The 16,137-nt window shown below is 50.1% G+C and overlaps 1 protein-coding gene across 2 annotated transcripts in view; it reads right to left on the bottom strand.

Annotated features, from left to right (window-relative positions):
• PTPRT (protein tyrosine phosphatase receptor type T) overlaps positions 1–16,137 on the bottom strand; it is a 967,960-nt gene that overhangs the window by 340,120 nt on the left and 611,703 nt on the right. The gene's annotated exons all lie outside the window — the stretch shown is intronic.

Here is a 16,137-nt window from a genome sequence, read left to right as displayed (position 1 = left end):
AGCACACAGCACTTTGGGGATATGCTAATTGAGAGGCTGCAGGAGTTCTGACCCGCCTTTAATGAGGCCACCTCCTCTCCCCTTGGGAAGCCAGCCCCTCTCTACACACAGGTGCACCGGCTGGACGCAGCACAGCGTCCCAGACACGCAGCACCCAGACTATCGGCACGGCCACCTGACCCACTGGCTGCGCCTCAGAATTTCTCTCCTTTCATTCACAGTCACCATTTCCTAGCCTTCAATCCCTCTTCCTCTCCTCCGCACTCTTCCCAAACAGGCCCTCCAGGAACATCATTCTCAAAGCAGATCTGGCCATGCATTCTGGCTTGTTGTTTTTAAATCCTCACTAAGAATATGTTTATGAATTTGAGAGAAAGAGAGAGAGACACTGTTCTGCTGCCTTCCATATGAGCCTCAACTGGGGATCAAACCCACAACCTGGGTTTGTGCCCTGACTGGGAATCGAACCCATCCCTTTTTTGGTGTTTTGGTCTATGAGACAATGTCCCAAGCAAGTGAGTCACCTGTCGGGCCGGCTCATGCCTTCTTACCCCGAGGCTGTCTCCCACTCCCTCCATGCTCCCAGAGCCCCGTCTAGAACATTGGCTGTGTCTTACTTCATTATGAATATCCGGGTTCTAATTTATACAAATGAAATAGATGTTTTCGCACCAAACAGATTGTAACAAATGAATGCATTTTTTTCCCAATCCCCACAAGCAAAGCTCATTCTGTAAAGTTTCGGCATTTATTACAGTGGAAACATAACTTCTTTTGTAATCAGCGTCCCCATAAATTCTCGTGTCAGATTCTCTTATGCGGGAGCCGTTAAGCACCGGCTCGAGATTAAATTAGTATACGTTCCCGAACACTGCCTATAGGACTTTACCATTTTTAAAATTTCACCTGTGAAACGGTGATAATAATAGCGGCTAACTTCATTCAGAGGAAAAGGGGGAGCTGAGTGAGATGTTGTTTGCAAAGCAGTTAGAATTACACCTGGAACTTAGTAAGCGCTGCGTATATGGTCATTTTCCTTTTGCAGTAATAGGAATAGTAATAAAAATAAGTTTTCATAGGCTGCAGCTATTCTGAACATCTATGACCGTGCTGGGGAGCATCCTTATGCAAAGGGATGGGTCCTCCATCTCTCTGGTCCCCTCAAAGCATAGGGACAAGACGGCCTCTGTACCAGTGCCACAATAAGAAGGGGGAGGGCTGGGTCTTGATGCCCTGTGTTCCCTGATCTGTCCTTAAATGTCCTGTGACGTGTGTCAGAGCCTTACCAAAAAGCACTTCAAGGCACCCCTCTTTCCGGAAGGATGCCCAGAAATGTCAGGGAGCCTGGCGGCCAGCTCCGACCCGCTTCCGCACTGCTGGGGACGGTGAGAGCCTGCCCCGAGCAGCTGACGAGTTCACGGTCACTCTTCCAGCCCAATCACTCGTGTTCACAGGCCCTTTGTGTAAAGGGCAGTCAGTATCCCAAACGTAAGCGGGTGACTTTGAAGCTGTGACATTGAACGAGCTGTCGCTGAAAGTCCAGCGTGCTGAGCCCACGTGGAACAGGGGGTGAAAGTGCTGTCCCCATAGCTGGGGGGGTGGGGCTATGGCCTGGTGTGACCGCTGCTGCTGCTGCTGCTGCTGCTTCATGTCACAGCTCGATGGCACGAGGACAAACGTACAAGTGCAGGGACAGCGGGAAGCTGCTGGCCTAGGAGCCCTGAGCATCCCACAGCTTGCTCGGCTGGGCCTTTGGTTCCTCCAGATGCCAGAACCGCCCTGCTCTGGACCCGCCGAACACCCTCCTCGGGGTGCACCTTCAGAGCTGCCGCCGGGCCCAGCAGGGTGATGCCCTCAGGGCGTGTCTCCTCAGCTCATCAGACTACGAACAGGGACATTTGAGTCCCTCGGAAGTCCGAGGTTGACACCCCATTTTGTCAAACATCTTAAGATACACCACAGCCCCTGGGAAATATAATTTTGGAGATCTCCAACATGCCCGTAAAGCACCAACAAAACAAAAAACCCAGACACGCTGATGGCCAGTGGACACAGTGCTGGGTCTGCCATCGGCATCATCTCGTGACCCAGTAAGGGAGGGACTGCCAACCCCACTCTACAGATGAATAAACTGAGGCCCGGAGAGGCCCAGGAACTTCTATAGAATAGCAAGACTAGCCAGTGGCAACCTGGGGTTTTTAGCTTGTGTCTGTCTGATTCCACACCGAGTGGGCAAAGTCAGAAGACCTGCCGGCCCAAGGGGCCCGGGAGGAGGGTGGGCTGGTGCACGCACCTGGGGAAGGGGTCCGGCCCCTCCCACCTCTCTCCGCTCCGCTCTGCTCTGCTGGCTGCCTGTCTCCTCGCTGGTGTTTCAACCCCTTCGCGTTGCCTCCCCTGTGAGGGGTCCTCTCCATGCCGCTGGGCACAGGTCAGCGGCTCATGCTTTCTCCTGTTGTTAACTGTTGCCTTACATGTGGGTCATTTGCAATGTGGCACTTTACAGAAATTGCCCCTGCCCAGTGGAAGGTAAGCTTATTGAGGGCAGGGAGATTTCTGCTCCCCTCCCCGAGCCCTGCAGAGGGGGACCTCAGCACATGCCAGTCCAACGCAAGCCCTGTTTTGTAAGAGTCACCGCGATGTTAGGACAGCCCCGTCCTGGCTTCATCCTGGCGGAAAGCAAAGTTCTGAGAGAGGAAGTGAGTGGCTCAGAGCCACACAGTAAGACCTACGTTTCTGTTTGCTCTGCACCGTGACACCATGAGGGACTGGGACCAGGGAAAGGGCATCAGTGAGGCATGCCACCGTCATCAGACCTGGGAAGGCCTGGGGAGGGCATCGCGAGAAAGCCCAGAAGTGTCAGGCAGAAGTGGCTTGACCTTCAGCAGCCAGGGGTCACTGCCGTGGGCAAAGCAGAGACTTAATCACAGTTAGTGCTAAGATGACCACTGGCCTGTCATCCCGCCTGGTCTCCGGCTCCTCCAGGACTCTCCCCTAGCTCAGCCGGGCGGGTGTGCATGCAAACACCTGCTCTCTGCAAGGAAGGAGCAGGCGGGGCCCCATTTCAAAGAGGGCACGAGATGTTGCAAGCTTGCCACAGGGCACAGAGACTTCCTCCCAGAGCCGGAAGGTCAGGGCCCAGGAAAAGTCACCTGTTCCCCCCGAAGCACCTGTGACTGGCTGTCATCCGATGGACAGGGTCAGTACAACCAGACAGGGCACAGCTTGAAGCCAGACTCTGGCTCTCACAAGCTGTGTGACCTTGTGCAAGGACACTTCATCTCTTCGCCTCCACTTCCTCCTCTGTAGAGTGAAAATGACTGCGCTGACCTCAGGGGGCTGTTAATGAACTGCGGAGACGGAGAGGGACCGCCTGTGCCTGGCAGCGGGCACGCCTCGCAGAGAACGTGGCCTTTCTGGGAGGCACGGGACGGAGCTCGCCCGGAATCGAGCTGCATCCCCAGGGCCCTGGGGTCCGTGGCGCTCAGTCCTCAGGGGAGAGGAAAATGAACTCACTGGTTGCTGGGACTGGCTAGACGATGGGGTGAACGAGACGGCAGAAGGCTGGGTGGAGCCCAACGTGACCCTCGTCTGCGTGACGCCTGGATCTTCGACAAGGTCCTCAAAAATGCAACGAAATGGTTTGCTGTGATTGGACTTCCTGCAAGTTCTAGAAAGGACTGAAGTTCGCAAGACTCACTCAGGCCAAAGAAGATACCGCCTAGGAACACAGTGACCAGAGAGAGGCAGAGGGGACTTGGGAAAGATGTCCACGTGTTATCACCATCTTGAGAGATGATCGTGAAGGTTCTCCGCACTGTGGAAGTTAAGAGGCCAAGGAAACCTCAGATCCGATGCAAAGGTTAGAAGGTCTCTGGTGGCCCTGGCCAGTTTTGCTAGGTGGTGAGAGCGTCGGCCTGCGGACCAGAGAGACCCGGGTTCGGTTCCCGCTAAGGGCATGTACCTCGGTTGCAGTTTGTCCCCGGCCCCGGTTGGGGTCATGTGGGTGGCGACCACTGGATGTGCTTCTCTCACATCGATGTTTCTCTCTCTTCCTCCCTCTCTCCCTCCCACTCTTTCTGAAGATAAATGCAAAAATGCATTTATCCTCGGGTGAGAATTAAAAAAAAAAGAAGGCCTCCGGTGGCCCGTGGGTTAACTGCGTGCAGCAGGGTGTTTTGTGGGTTCGGGAACTCCCATTTAGCGAGAGGAAGGCGGCGGCTATTGATGCAGAGTGGCCCAGCGAGGCGCTCACAGGCCGCCCACAGTGCTCTGGCCCGGGGAATGGAGACCAGTGAACGGACGTGACCTGCCCAGGGCCACACAGCCAAGTCCCGGCTCCGGGCTCCCACGGCACCCTGCCCAGCTGTCCAGCCCACTCAGCACTTGTCACGCTTCCTAGGAACTGCTGGTTCAGTTATTCCTCACTCCACCCAGGGGGCAAGGGACCATATTCCGTTGGTCCGGAAACCCCAGCACATGGCGCAGGGGCTGTCGAGGGGCCGGTTCACGTTCGTTAAAACGAGAGGAACAGATGGTGATCTGTTCCTGGGAACTGAGCTCAGACCCCCTGACTCCGCGGGCCCTGTTCCGTGGCCTGCAGCGTGACACTGAGTCTTGAAGGGGGACATATCCATTTTTGCATTCGAGCAAGAGAATGTCTTGAAATCACAGACAATGAAATTTCGTTTTCTGGACCAGTGCGATGGAGGTATTCATCCTTTACGCGGACCCCAACTTCGGCTGCCAGACCAGCTCCTGCTGCGGGAATAGCCTGCAGGAGGGGGATGCCCAGGTTGATGTCCCGGCTGGAGCAGACACGCTGGGAACTGCTGACAAAGCCCCTGTGCGCGGGGGAGACTGGTTTTGTTGAATTTACTCTCCCTGTGTAAATACGCCCAGTCTGGAGCCCGTGCTTTCTGCCTCCGGATAAAGCCCCGTCCGTATGACCTTGAGTGACAGCCTATGGGCCGCAGAGATGGCAGACGGCGGGAAGAGAAGGTGGCTCGTCTGGGGAGCTGGAACATCCTCTCTGATGGGAAAGCAAACTGGCTCATCCCGTGGGTGCACAGGGTGCACACTCTATGCCCTTAGGCCCAGGGACAGGGGCCCCGTCCTGAGCCCAGGGCAGTGAGGAGCCTGCTCTGACCCTCTTCAGGCTGTGCCCCCTCCTGGACAGGAGTCGGTGGTCCACTGTGTCTGTCTGGCTCCCCATTCCAGATAGGCTTCAGACACCCTAGAATTCCCTGCCCCGGTGGCTTCAAACTCGCCTCCAAGATTTGTTTAAACCTGTTCCCTTGGTCTGCCTTCCCAGGATCAGACCGTGTTCGACATGTGTGCACCCGTAGGCCCACTGGGTGATCGGAGGATGGCTGTTTGGGGGAATGGACGTGACTTGGACATGAGGACTACAGTCTCTGGACCACGTGCCGGAGGCCCTTCGTGGCGGGGGTGGAGTCAGGTAGAAGGACAAGGACGGGGCCACAGGCCTGTGTCTGTCTTCTCGGCCTAGCCCCACCTGTGAGCTTGAACACGTGAGCGACAGTGTGTGTGTCTGTGTGTGCTTGACGGCGTCGCAGTTTCAGAAGCAGTTGTCATTTATGCAGCCGAGTCTGAAGGCAGGTCGGTCCTCCTAACATCTAATCACATCCTGCTCCAGGTCGATCTTGCTCACACACCACCGTCAACCTAATACCCGAGCCCAGCTTGCACCCTCCTACCCCCGATCCTTCTCCTCATGTGTACAGCTCTCTCCTTGAACCCCACATCCCTGCAGCAAAGTGAATCCGTTCACACGTCCACACTTCCGCCCATGTTCTTCCCGGTGCTTGAGATACCCCCGAGCAAATTCCCATCCAGTATGTCTGAGGCCCAGCTCCAACTCCACCCTTTCCTTGTACCTTCTCCAACGGCCTTCCTTCCCCGGCAGAACCGATCACCTGTTCCCTCTGACACGTGAGCACACTTCTTCCATTGCTCAGCTCAAACTGCAGGCTTGTTTGTCCGTGACCCCTCTCCTGCCGACCTGTGAGCCCCTAGAGCTTCTCACTTTATACCGGGAGCATATAGCTACCTAATAAATACATTTAAGAATGAGAAATCTCGCCTGGCCGGTGTGGCTCAGTGGACTGAGCATTGTCCCATGCACCGAGAGGTTTCTGGTTCGATTCCCAGTCAGGGCACGTGCCCAGGTTGCAGGCTCCATCTCCAGTAGGGGGCGTGCACGAGGCAGCCAATGGATATTTTGATCTCTCTCACTCTCTCCCTTACTAATGAAGAAAAAAAAAAATCAATAAAAAATATATTTTAAAAAAAGAATGAGTAAATATAGAAAGTAAGGAGTGACTGAAGACGAAACCAGAATGAAGGCCCTAATATACTGCAGGGGAAAAGCAATAAGTAAAGGGAGGGGGCAGGGCTCTCTTTGCACTCCAATTGTTGAGGGTAACCATGTGGTTAAGGCAGAATTTGAGCCTCCATAGTTCCATATGGACCCGTCTCCATCCCTGCTGTCAAAGGCAATAGCCGTAGAATCTCCTAATGACCTTAATCAAGGCAGCATATCTTATTTAAAAAGAACCGCAAAGCAGATTTCCAACTGAAGAATTTTCTGTGTATTCATCTTTGCATGCGGAGTTGGCTGTAATGCGTACCGTTCAAAGTTGAACCTAAACTGAGATAATTTGGGGCATGGGGTTGAAAACGTGGAGGCGGATAGTTTGCATGTAAAATTAATTTTTTATCCATTTGGAGATGCAATTTGAATTCCTTTCAAATTAAATTGCAATGGAGTCCTAGACAGCTGGAAACATTATTGCCAACGTAATTTGATACTGTGAGAGCAGTAATACATTGACAGATAGTTCGATGTGACCATTAATTTGCAATTTCAGCATGGAAATGATACATGGAGGAAAAAAGGGGGGGAGAAAAACAAAATTAAAATCCATCTTCTTTTCAGCATCATCCAAAACCACTCGCTTGCTTACTTTCCAACACCCCTTTAATTTATTTCAGATGTCTGGTGGACAGAAATGTGTTGATTATTACCCTAGACATTTAGGAAGGTAGGTGAGGACAGAAATTCAAAGGCTTCATTGGGGATGCTGGTAGCCTCTGGGCCACTGGGTCCTACCAATCCCAACAACTAGAATCATCTGAAGCTGGAACGTGTCACCTTGCGAGGTGACCTGGTTGTAGCAATGCCATGGAGAAGGTAATTCCTGTCCATTGGCTTACTGACTAATGAAAAAGACTCCTGAGCATGCAGGCATCATGACCCCCTGAGAAGAACAGCACCTGGACCTAAAGCATTTATCCCTTCTCTGTCTATGCCTCATGTTCTCGTGTGTAAAACATGAATGATGCTCCCTGCTTTTCGGGGCTACAAGGTGAATTAAGGAGACAATGTCCACACAGTGCCCTTGGCACAGTGATAGTCCCTCGAATCAGCTCCCACCTCCGGAAGGGAGGAGGGGAGACACTGAGGTAGAATAGGAGTCCTGTAAGTTACTGTGGACCCCCAGCCTCGTTCTCAACCTAGTTGACTGCTGGATTCATTCTTATAACCAACCATAGTTGGCAGTTAGCAAGCTTCCGTGAGTGGATGTCAGATATTGCTATACCTAATCCTTCCTTTCTACAAGAATGTCCTGCACCTCCGAGATGGGCCAGGCATTGGGGATACAGGTGAAAGAGACAGAGTCTTTCTTCCTCGAGACTCATGCTCTCCAGGGGATGCAGACACAACAATGGTGAAGGACGGGATGATGACGCCTGGTGAGTCTTTGGCAGGGCAAGTGCTGGGCTTCCAAGCAGCGCATGGCAGAAGGACCAGCTTAACCATGACGCGTGCACAACACTTACGTTCTTTGTCAAAGAAACCAGAAGCCACCAGAGAAATTGGAGGTGACTTAAGGTTAATGATTCCCCAACAACTACATTATCTAGTTATACTAAAAGCAAGTCTCAGGGCGCATTCTCCTCCACAGATGGGCATCTATTACACACGAGTTGATTAGCAAGCAGATCCAGAGCAGGCTGAACCATTCACTGCATCACGCTCAGTGAAGTCCCAGCAATGTCCTGTCAGGTGAGCTGGCTACTGTCTTCATGAAAAGATCATTTATGGCACTTATGACAGTCCTCTCAGGTAGGAGTTGACATTTTTTTTCTCTGTAAAGGGCTCCATAGCAAATAGTTTAAGCTTTGAGGGTCACAGTCTCTGTTGCAACGACCCACTTCTGTTGTTGTGATGCAAAAGCAGACGGGCAACGTCTACGCCAATGAGCGTGGCTGTGCTTCAGGGAGGGTTTATTTACAGAAACAGGAGGCCAAGGCTGTGGGGCTGTCATCTGCCTCCTTTGTTCTAGGGGTGAAATCAATTAGCGTACTGTCACATCAGACAGCCAGGGATCCCCCTCCTCCAGTGGACGACACAGGACTGCTGAGGAATGATGGCTTGGACACCATCCCTAAGGTTAAAGCAACGGTTCTCAACCTGTGGGTTGCAACCCCTTTGGGGGTCAAACGACCCTTTCACAGGGGTCACCTAAGACCATCGGAAAACACATATTTCCGATGGTCTTAGGAACTGAGACACCACTCCTCTATCCGTCTCCAGGCAGGTCTGCCCACATGCAGATATGCCCACATACATGTACCTGGACTTGATGACATCATCGTGCCAAATATACCCCGTACAAATACAGGTGTATGTGACAGGGGTGGAGCCATAATGTACTTATGCAGACCAGTCACACATGTGTAGAGAGCAGCTACTGCGTAGAAAGCAGCTACTCTCTTAAAAGCAGCTACTCTGTTAAAAGCAGCTACTGTGTTGAAAGCAGCAGTACTGGAGGTAAAATGATACTTCATGAATTATAATTACTGGGTAAATGTACAATCATGTACTGTAAAATCATCAACTACTGCAAAAAAATATATATCTGTACCATGGGAACTTAATCTGGATGCTGATGGGTCTTTTTACATTCAGCTGTGGTTGATGTGAATACTGCCCCCTTGTGACAGTAACAGGTATGTAAAAATGGTAAATCATAGGAAACTTTAATGAACTGTATTGACTAAACTAGGCCATGTATCATCTTTTGTATTATTAAAGCTATTGTTATATATTATTTTCACTAGCAAGCCATCCCATGACAATGGATCGTGTAGGGAAGAATGATAAGAAAACAAAATATAGTGAGGATTTTTTACAGTCTGGTTTTACCTCAATAATTACAGCAGAAATTGAGAAACCGCAATGTGTTATTTGTTGTGAAGTTCTATCAGCCGAATCTATGAAGCCGAACAAACTAAAATGCCATTTTGATAGCAAGTATCTGAGCTTTGCCGGCAAGGATACCAACTATTTTAGAAACAAAGCTGATGGACTTAAGAAAGCCAGACTTGATACTGGTGGCAAATACCACAAACAAAACGTAGCAGCCATTGAAGTTTCAGATTTGGTGGCACTCAGAATCACCACAGCTATGAAACCTCACACCATTGTTGAGGATTTACTGTTGCCAGCAGCAAAAGACATTGTTTGAGTTATGATTGAAGACGAATTTGTTACAAAATTTAGTGCAATTTCCTTATCTAACAACACTGTCCACAGAAGAATAGATGACATGTCTGCTGATATTCTTGATCAGAAAATCCAGGAAATTAAATGTGCTCCACTTCCAATATTTAGCATCCAGCTTGATGAATCTACAGATGTTGCAAACTGTTCAGTTACTGGTTTACGTGAGGTATATTAATGACGGCAACTTTAAAGATGAATTTGTTTTTTGCAAACCTCTTAAAATGACAGCTACTGCACGTGATGTATTTGACACAGTTAGTTCTTTTCTGAAAGAGCATAAGCTCTCTTGGGAAAAGGTTTGTGGTGTTTGCACAGATGGTGGCCCAGCTATGCTAGGATGTTGACCTGGATTTTAAGGTTTGGTACTGAATGAGTCACCCAAAGTCATTGGAACTCACTGTATAATTCATTGGCAAATATTAGCAACGAAGACACTGCCACAAGAGTTACAAGAAGTAATGAAAAGTGTCATAAGTTCTGTCAATTTTGTAAAGGCGAGCACTTTAAATAGTCGACTGTTTTCACAACTGTGCAACGAGCTGGATGCGCTGAACAATGCTCTACTATTTCACAGTGAAGTGAAATGCAGAGAGAACTGATTTATCTTCAATGCCAGTTACAAAAGTCTGGATCAAGTGTTTGCAGTCATATCTTGTTCTGTCTGAGACTGTGTTGCACCTTCTTCTTCCATTTCCAACAACATATTTTTGTGAAACAGGGTTTTCCAGCTTGTTGGTTATCAAGCCTAAATACAGAAGTAGACTTGTTGTGGAAGATGATCTTCATTGTGCTCTTGCAAAGACTGCTCTGAGAATTTCTGATCTGGTGAGAAAGAGCAATCTCATCCTTACCACTGAAGTTGGCTTTTTACGCATACTGTTGATTGTAGCAATGTAGTTTACTGTTGTTATACTAAGACTGTTACCCATACTACACCATGCTTCAAGACAAAATTTCATTTATTTGTAATTGGAAATAAATATTTCACAACATATAATTATATATTGTTTTTGTGATTAATCACTATGCTTTAATTCTGTTCAATTTGTAACAATGAAAATACATCCTGCATATCAGATATTTACATTTCAATTCATAACAGTAGCAAAATTACAGTTAGGAAGCAGCAACAAAAATAATTTTATGGTTGGGGGGTCACCACAACATGAGGAACTGTATGAAAGGGTCACGGCATTAGGAAGGTTGATAACCACTGGGTTAAAGGCTATAAGACTTCCTAGGTTTCTCTTTGCGTGTGTCTGGTAAGTACTTTGAAAAATTTGGCCAACCCACATATTGTAAAGACCTTCGATTTTACCCGTGAGAGTCCATCTGTGATATGTATGACTATGCTAAGCAACAGGTCCCTGATTTCAACCACAACAACCAATTTCTGACTTTTCCTGCGCTAATTAGCAAAATAAAGGATGCTGACCGCGATATGGTATCAGAAGCAGCTGGGTGGTGCGGAGTTGCCTCTGGAGTAAGGGCTTTTGACTGGAATCCCTGGGGCTCTTCCCGAACCAGGGTGGTTTCACTGGGAGGCTGGCGCACTGGGCTATGAGAGCTTAACCTACAACTCGACCACAACAGTCCACCTAAGTCCTGGAGAGTGAGTCACCGGCCACGGGGAGGGCGTATGGGGACCATGAAGGTTGTCCTGACGGAGGGCTTGGAGGAAGGATGGCGAGGATCTGGCCAGGTGAAGGTGCACGGTGTGGCAGAATGGGACAGTGAGCGGGAAGGTTAAATCCCAGGCAAAGAAGGTAAGAGACAAGAATCAAGGAGCAACGAAATAAGGTGATGAACCACACAGACCCAGAGACATGGAAGTAGGGTACAGACTGACAAACCTCAGAGGAGGGGGCGGGGGGAGGGAAGAGATAAACCACAGAACTTATGCATATAAGCATAACCAATGGACATAGATAATAATGCTGGCGGGGACGGCGGGCGGGGGGGCGGTGGAGAGGGACAGGAGGAGGGTGCCAATGGGGGGAAAAGGAGAAACATCTGTAATAAAAATATATTAATTAAATTTAAAAAATTTTTAAAAGGAGCAAATGGCCATCGAGATTCCGATGCAGCAGTGACAGGCCAGAGGAGAGACGGTCCCCACCTTCCCCACACGTACACCCCGGCACAGTGATGGGTTAGGCCAGCCTGGGGTCCCTCCTACGAAGTGAGAGGGTGACAGCTAAGGCAGTTGTAACAGTATGATATGAGCACTCTTTGCCAAAGGCAAAGCCCTGGAAAAATTCAATCTTTCAATAAGTATTCTTGAGTTCCTACCACGTACAGGCGCCATAGACAAGCTGGAGAGGAGGACCAGACAAACGTCCCCTCTGTCCCTTCGGGGCTGGGTGCTGGGGAAGTGGTACCGAGCATGTCAGAGGGCAGCTGGTGTTGTAGGCAGGCCCAGCGGGGAAGGGGGACTGAGGGCTCAGGAAGACGTGTGCCGAAAATTGTGCTTCTTTGATTTCAGGTCCCGCCACCAGGTCCTGGTCCTTCCTGACCTTTTCTCTCTGTTTACACTAAAGTTCCTACTCCTTCCCTGAACGTGGTTTAGCTTGAAAGATTTATTGCGCACCATGGGGTGGTCTGGGTGTCGGGGACATAGTGTTAAAAGTAGATGCAACAGTCCAGCCGGTGTGGCTCAGTGGTTGAGCGTCGACCCCTGCACCAAGAGGTCGCCGGTTCGATTCCCGGTCAGGGCACATGCCCAGGTTGTGGGCCCGATCCCCAGTGGGGGGCGTGCAGGAGGTGGCCAATCAATATTGTCTCACATCGATGTTTCTATCTCTCTCTCGCTCTCCCTTTCTATCTCTCTAAAATCAATAAAGGAAAAATAAATTAAATATTGTCCAAAAAAAAAAAGTAGACGTAACTAACGGTTGCCAGGTGGGTGGGGTGGGGGGGGGGGGGCTGGGTGAAAAAGGAGAGTGGATTAAAAAGTACAAATTGGCAGTTACAAATCGTCACAGTGATGTAAAGTACAGCATAGGGAATATAATCAACAACATTGTAATAACTATGTAGGGTGCCAGGTGGGTAGTAGACTTACTGGGGGGATTACTTCATTGGTTACACAAATGCCTAACCACTATGCTGTACACCTGAAACTAATATCATCTTGACTGTCAACTGTATTTCTAAAACTGAAAACAATTCAAAAAATAGATATGGTTTAAACCAACCATCTCTCTGCTCCACCACCGGGTTCCCTGCTAGCCCGGCCAATAGGGGGCGACAGAGGGAGCCTGCAAGCGGAGGTGGATGAAGGGTGGGCTTCCTGTGCCTGTGGGCATCTCTCTGCCATCACTTGTCTCTTTGAAGTCCATTCTGTCACAACAGTTGGATCTAGTTTGCAACGTCTCCCGCACGTACAGAGCGAGCCTCACAGCAGAACCTCAGAGACACCAGCCCTAGCCCCAAAGCGCTCCCTCTTCCAACCTATTTGACGGCCGTAACTCCAGTCTGTTCTCTCCAGCCTCACCAATACCAGCTTCCCACAGCTGCTACGCGTGTAACACCTCGTGTTCTCTCTTCACCTTTCAGTTTCCTAGCCAATTCTTTGCATGCAGCTAACCAGGGGTTTGCAGACTCCCTCTGTGCACGGTGTCCTCGGTATGATTTTTTCCATAGGCTCCTAACCAAAGAAAGACCTAACAGCTTCATGTAGTAGACCAAACAATCTAATAAGTATGCATAGCTTAACAACAAAATAGTGATTTGAGAAAACGGTACACACAAATCAAAGGAAAAATATTTAACTTTCATTCTTAAACAAGCGTAATTACACACTCTGAGGATGCATCTGTGGACCACTGAACAAGTCCTCAAACTGGACTGAGATTAGACACGCCCTCTCGCTGCCCCGTCCACACTGATTTTCGTGCAGTACTTGCTTTTCATCACAGCAACGACAGCAGCCCGGCTTTGCAGGGATATAATGTCACCGGAAGGAATGCAGCCCAGTCTAATGTTGCAGTGGTTGGACCACTCACCTTTGTGGTTTGTATGGTGTTGGACAGATGATCATTTAAAGTTAAAAATTTCACTGCCCTCCCGTGGCTCATTGTGGGGTCCTGGGCCCGCCGCAGTTTGAGAACCATGATTGTTAACGGTTTTTTACGGGCCATCCTTTCTGTTAAAATAAGTGTTGTGATTTATCTCCGAATTAGACCCTGACTCATGCATAATCCCACCTTGCTCTCCATGCTGCGTGGGTACCCCCTGCCCACGAATCCGATGGCGGAGTTGGCTGTTTCCCAGCTCCGGCTCGGACCTGGGTCTCCCTCCCCACCAGCCCCGAAGCAGCCACCAGGGCGGCTGCAGAGCTGGGCAGCAGGGCGCCCGGCCGCACCTCCTACCATGCCCGCTGCTCGGAGCTCCAATTTCGGGAAGAATTCAATGGCCACAGGCACAAGATTGCAGCCTGGAAATAAAAGCTTTCGACTGTTTAAAAAAGACTTTGTGTGGCGGAGGAAAGCAGGTTGGAAAGAGAGAAGTAATTTCTAAATTACATGGTTTCAGTCCCCAGAGACAGGAGGAGCGTTTCGGGGTGGGGGTGGGGAGGAGAAGGTGAGCACACATCTGCTGGCCTTCATTTCACCCTTAGCAAGTCTACATGGCTATTGAAAACAAAACAAAGCAAAACAAAACCACAAAGGCTGGAGAAAGAATAACACCTGGAATATCTCTGATGGCTGATGGTCAAAAGCCACGCAGGGCTGGGCGCAGGCGAGGCATTTCCCAGTCCAAGCGTCTCACCTTCATGTTCTCCTCGGGAACGCTGGCTGTGGGCAGTGTGGGCCCTGGAATCGGGAACAGCCTTCGGTGCCGCCGATTTGCCGTCACTGTGAGGCTGATGAGACACCATGTGTGCACTGACTTGTTTCCAGATTATGTAAGACAAACGACCAGAAGCAGTGTCTCCTGGCGGGGCTCTGGTAGCCCCTCTCCCAGAACCACCCCTGCCTTCTCAGTTGGAGAGCGTGGCTTTTTTTCAGCTCTGTGGATTTTCAGAGCTGCGGCAGCTCATAGCGGTGAGCCCCCCACCCCAAGACATCCTCGATCTCCCAGGGACTCGCATTAATCTATAGACACCATTCAGGACTGCTGGACCTTGGCGGGCCCTGCTGCGTCAGCGGCCCCAGAAATGCCTACCAAGCTTTTTTATGATGTCCAAAGCTGTATTCTTTGAAGTGTACAAGAGTATCATTAAATTGAAGGGAAGATTTCAAACAAAAACCATTGTCAGTGGAAGGAGGTCTATTCTCTGTCGCGTCTCATTGGGGATTTACCTAGGCAATGACAAAGGGCATGTGACAAAGTGAGAGCTGTGTCAGTCACCTCGGGGCAAAAAGAAAAAAAAAAAAACCAAGAAGAGGACCCCAGTGGAAGAGGGGGACAGCAGAACGGCAGACGGAAGACCCATCCACCCTCCGATCGCCTGCCTCGCTCTTTGGGGGAGCTCTGGCCTTGCTGAGCACCTCAGCAAAGATGATGGGCTAACATGTACGTCTTGTGTCCTGGCTGACCCCTTTACTAGAGGATGGTGGCCTTTCACCATGACATTGTCGGACATAATCCTAACACAGGCTCCTACGTAAGCCACCAAATGACAATCCTTCGCGTCAGAATCGTGGCGAGATCAGCATCCCTCTCCCTGACTTGCACCTGTGCCTTCCCCGTCTAAAGCTGCCCCTGGGCAGTGGGTTTCCCTTCAGTACCATCAGCCACAGGCCCTGCCTACTCTTCAGCTCCCCTCCATCTGCAAATAGTGCTGCTCATGTTCACATGTTCTCTCTCCTGATGAACTGTGTGATGCTGAATGAATCTCTTCACCCTGTCTGAGCCCCAGTTCCATGATTGCCTCCCACACACGCCCAGACTGGGGACTGAACCCTCAACCTAGGTGAGTGCCTGGACTGGGAATCAAACCTTTAACCTTTTGGTGTACGAGATGACACTCCAACCAACTGAGCCACCCGGTCAGGGCACCAGCCAGCACTTTTTCACACAGCATGGACTTGATCCCCTTGGGGAGACAAGTCTGACTCTGGGTTGGGTCTCTGGGGAGCCAGAAGAGTCTGCTGTAAGCACAGTCTAGACAGGTTCCTGATCTGCCTCCACTGGACTATGGTGTAATGTGTCCCTGTGAAACAGGGGCCGAGGTCTAACAGATGGGCCAGCAGGGAGCACCCTGCCATTTGACATCCTTCTGAGTCTCAATGAGAACCCATGGGTCAGGTAAGTCATCCCCGCCCTTGCCTCCCAAATGCTGGCTCAGACCTACCCCTACACACAGCCTGGCATCCTCTGCTTCAAATCAACACTCCTGTCTTAGGCAAATAATTCCCCCCAAAGATGCCCACATCCTAATTCCCAGAACCTGTGAATATGTTATCTTATTTGGCCAAAGAAACACTGAGGATGTGATTAAATTAAGGATCCAGAAATTAAGTGAAGGAAGATGATCCTGGATTATCTGGGAGGGCTTGATGCAGCCACAGGGTGGTGACAGGAGAGAATCAGAGGTC

This window comes from Molossus molossus, unplaced genomic scaffold (genome assembly GCF_014108415.1).
Source record: "Molossus molossus isolate mMolMol1 unplaced genomic scaffold, mMolMol1.p scaffold_m16_p_6, whole genome shotgun sequence".
Lineage (NCBI taxonomy): Eukaryota > Metazoa > Chordata > Mammalia > Chiroptera > Molossidae > Molossus > Molossus molossus.
This window is presented reverse-complemented; position numbering and strand designations above follow the sequence as displayed.